Below are 4,858 nucleotides of genomic sequence, written 5' to 3'. Positions count from 1 at the left end.
GCAGTACGATCTGTCAGCTGGAGGCTCTCTAGTTAAAGGGGCAGTCCTCCACTGACAGATGCTGCAACCAATAGAACACATTACAGCATGGAGCAGCCCAGGGGGAAGGCTGCTCCCAGTTTAATGATGCCTCACCACAGGTATCATCAGATGGGGTGAGGAGGAGGGGGGAGGACAGAGCTCTTCCACCCGGCGGGCGGGAGGAAGCAGCCTGCCTCTGCCACCAAGAAGGCCTGGCTCGAGGTGGCAGAGGAGGTCACCTGCGCCACCAACATATCGCCCACCTGCATACAGTGCAGGAGGCGCTCCATTGACCGCAGTAGGTCAGCCACAGTGAGAACACGTAGTCTTTCCCCTACACTCCGTCTGCCACAACACTGCCCCCACCCCAAATCTCCTTCGGCACCGCCAACACTACTCTGTCACATCACCCCTCATACCCACTCAAACCCCATCCTCATCTTACCTGCACCTACTCACCTCGCGAGTACTCACCCCGCCACTAACACGCAACCCAATCCTCATCTAATCTCATGGCTCTATCCCATACTCACCCTCTCGTGCATCTCCCTCACGGCCAGCCTCACTCAACCTGCCACTACCTGTGCTGCAGCCACAGGGCATGCATCACATTTGTGCAGTAGGCAGTGTAAGGCAAACGTGTCGTGAGCATGAAGGGGATGCACAAGGGTGTTTGAGGGTTTGTCATGGGTGTTACCTATATTGAATTTCAGAACAACTCACATCACACATTATATTGGCACCACCACTGCCATGTCTCCGCGAATCCTGTCTGTTTTGTGCAATAATGCCCGCTCCCGGGTATCACTATGAGGACCCACAACTGATGCCACCCATTGTGTTACTGCAGAGTAGGTGCAGGTGTATTTGCAGGGCTCTTCCGCGCAGACGACTGAGAGAGATCGGCGGTGTACCCGGCTGCACCCTGGAAGGATACGGTGGAGAAGTTGTGGAGGGCAGTGGTGACTTTGGCAGTGACAGGTAAGCAGATGGTGCTGGGGCCAGCCAGGAGCCGCTCGGCATGAAAGAGGCTGCAGATGTCCACGACTACATGTCGAGTGAATCTGCGCCTCCGTGTGCACTGCTGCTCGGAGAGGTCCGGGGAGCTGCGCCTCGGTCTGTGGACCCTGTGGCGAGGGTAGTGCCCTCTGCAACGCGTCTCTCTCTGCGGTAGCCCTCCCTCCTGCTGTACAGGTGGATGTGTCACAGCACTCTGTTGTGGAGCTCCACGTGTCAGAGGTGGACGGCGTGGATGGCGAGGCTGGCGATGTTGTGCGCCCTCCGAGGAGGTCATGACTGCAGCTACAGTGGCCCCCATCTGCAAGATGTACATCTGAGGGGGTCCGCAAGGTAGGCACATGTCTCCGGACCCCGGGGTGAGTGTGCAGGTTGGTGACTTTCACCGTCAGGAGGGGGGTGGTGGAGGCCACACTTTGTCCCAAGTGACAGAGCGGCCTCCTGCAATGGGTGAGGGTTTCCCCACCCCCCACCTGTCAAATGGACCTTTGCAGCTGCCACAGGCTGACGGCTGCAACACGTCCAGTTCAACTAGGACTGTTTCCCCCAGTGTGTGAAACAGTCCCATGTTTCTCCAAAATCACACACAGTCCCTTAATCAGGTCAGTTAATGACCTGAACAAGCAAAATAAATACACTCAAGTGGCATCCCGCTGGCTTTAATTGCCTGTGGGATTCCCATCAGCGGGGGCTACGCACGCACCCCCGCACGTCATCGGGGAACCCGGAAGTGGGCGGGATCGTGGCACGATCCGGTCTCGTGCCTGGATATCGGGATTTTCGGGGGCCCCCCCCGCTGGAAACGCACAGGAAACCCGCCGGTAAAATCGAGCCCCAGGTGTTCAGTCATAAACCAATGAGTTTTAAAACAAAACTCTTTAGTTCTAATGCAAATTGAGTGAACAAGCTCCATGTAATAAGGCACTAGAATGATCAGCAATGTCCATATGAAATATTAAAATGTACTCAATATAAACCAAAGATTATCTCCAGTTTCTGTTTGCCACAGTGATCAAAGCATTAGAAAGCTAACCAAAAATATAAGCCACTCCTTTTGAGTTTTTTGCTTCTAGTTTTTACATGCACAACTATAACAAAACGCCCACATTGCGAAGTTACTGAGCTACAAAGTCATTCATTAAGTTTCATTGCGTGACCATAAATCAATCATTTCATAAATAATAAATAAATTATATTTAGGAGTGGCATAGTCATAGTTTTGACATATTAAATCTTGATGTTGCATTATTGAAAGAAATTAGTGTGTTTTAAAATATAATATTGTGGGCACAAGAATTGTTTGTTGCTGTTTAAAAATTTACAAAATTAGAAATTTAAAAAAAAATTGAAATATGAAACATTTTTTATTCCAATTCATTCATATAGTTTCATTTAATTAAATGATTACTGGGTAGATTTTTTATCTATAGTAGTCACTGATGTAATGTAGGAAAGGTAGCAGCCAATTTGCGCACAGCAAGGTCCCACAAACAGCAATGAGATAAATGACTAGATCATCAGTTTTAGATATTGAGTTGTAAGCCATAATTTTATAAGATAATAATAAAAGCCAGGGGCTGCTGAAGATAAATATAACTTCAATAGGTAACAAAGCACAATCATGTCAATGGTGCAATATACTTTCCAGTCAAGTATATTTATTGCCTGTTTCATATTTTTCATTGTATGGAATTTCACTGAGAAGTAGCTTAAGGATAGCAGAATCAAAAAGGATCTTTTCATAAATGATGCTTTATTCAGCTGCCATTTCACAATTTAGTACAAAGGGAATTGAGAGCAATCATTTTTGTAAAAACATGTGAATCAATGAAAAATAATGATAGTCAGTACCATGGTGTCTTACAATATTGAAGAAATATTTGCAATGTATTCTTTATGTATTTGAATATGTTTATTTTTGTTCAGTCAGCAACATAACTGCATGAGAAAAATATAAAGAAAAACTTAATAAACTGATCACAAAAGTATGAAAGAGGTAAACATTGCATAAAATAACAGAATACAAAACAAAAAAGAACAATTAACTTTTACAACAAAGTCATACTTATCATAATTGACTTCTTCATAGGGTGTGACATGAGAACACTCCATAGAAGCTGTCAAAGAGACATTTTCTTAACAATATATAACCAAGTGCATGACTCTTCTATTTTATTACCCTGTTGTTGGAACAGAGTACATAGAAAGATTTTTACTATTCCTTCAACTATGTAATTTATCTGGCGTATATACTTGATCATGATAAAGTATACTGGGAGGAGGAAGTTGTTACAGAAACTTTAACGTTTAGCAAGATGAGTCTTTTTTAACTGTGAAAAAAGTAACCAGCGGTCATTTCAAGTGCACTTCATGGTTTAATGTATAATTCTGTGCTCAAAAAGTTGAATCATTCAACTGTATTTTGCAGAAAGTTTCAAATACACATTTCACTTCAGCTGGAGGAAGAAACACTAGTCACCAGTGGTAAACTAGTGCAATAGAGATTAGTGAGTTTGCTATTGTTTGACCTCTGTAAGATAATTGCAATGTCTAGCATTTCTATTTAAAGTAATGGAAATAAGGGCACTTCTCCTTCTCACCAGGTATAATGCATATTCCATCCCTTTGAAGTTCTTTGTGTATGAAGTTTCTTTTAACCTTATGTCGACACATGGGGTACTGGCAATTTTATTGTGCCCTCTATGAAATAATTTATCTAATATCTGGCCGTAAAGTCAGTTGTGTGCTATGCTAATTGTTTCATTGCACATTTTGATGATTCAGGATTATTGTTTAATAGTTACACAATTTCATTTTCTTGAATCTGCCAGGAGCCAGAAAAAAACAATTTGGATAGGAATTTATTGTTATGTCAATTTTTTAGTGTCCAATATGTTAGACAAACTATATATGCTGGTCTGTGGCATCACCAGAGATCAATATGCATGCCCTTGCAGTTACTTGGATTATTCCATGCACAATTATTTTGAAATCGATCAAGCGGACCATTGAACAATATTCAATGTAGTGGAGCGACATAATGATTCATTATATGCAGCTACAAAAATCGACAACTTTAAAGAATGCTTACTGTCATTTTCTGTGTTACATTTTCCTTTCTGCATTTTCCAGCAATGTGCATACATCATTCTGCTTACTGAAATAGAATTAATGATGGAGGTGCAAAAAATTGTCAAGGAAAATGTCAACCAACCACTGACAATGGAGACCTGCCTTGATCTCATTCCTAAGATAGCCTGTATATTTTTAACAACATAATAAGGTGACTTTTAGTGCAGCAATGTCATAGCCAACAGCTCCAGAGATTGCCTGTGTAGCTGTTTGTTTTTAAATTGAGAAATCTAAATGAAGACTAAAGCCTACCATGCGGGACACCACCAAAATTGAAAAGAGTAAGGCGCGTAATGATTAGGTGATGCCAAGCTTAGGCTTTAAAAGTCTGTTGATTGTAAGATTAAGGAAAGACTAAGGCAGGTGAAACAAACTAGATTTGCTTGTTGATTTATAGTGTTAACTACACTTTAAATTAACTCTGCATATAATTCAACACCAACCTTGCAGATCAACGGAAGAACATTAAACACTCTGCCTTTATTGAGCAGTCAATTTTGCTACTGGATTCATAAGTGTCAGGAAATTAGCATGCCTAAGCATATCAGAAAGTAATTTGACAGCTTGGTTGAAGTCAGTCCAATTGCTTACAGCTATATATATATAGTTACTTAGAAAATTTAGAAAATTACTCCCAATTAGGAGATGTGAGCCTTTGGTTAGTGGTAGCAGTTCCCCCCCCCCCCCC

Source organism: Heptranchias perlo, chromosome 18 (assembly GCF_035084215.1).
Source record: "Heptranchias perlo isolate sHepPer1 chromosome 18, sHepPer1.hap1, whole genome shotgun sequence".
NCBI classification, from domain to species: Eukaryota; Metazoa; Chordata; class Chondrichthyes; order Hexanchiformes; family Hexanchidae; genus Heptranchias; species Heptranchias perlo.
This window is presented reverse-complemented; position numbering follows the sequence as displayed.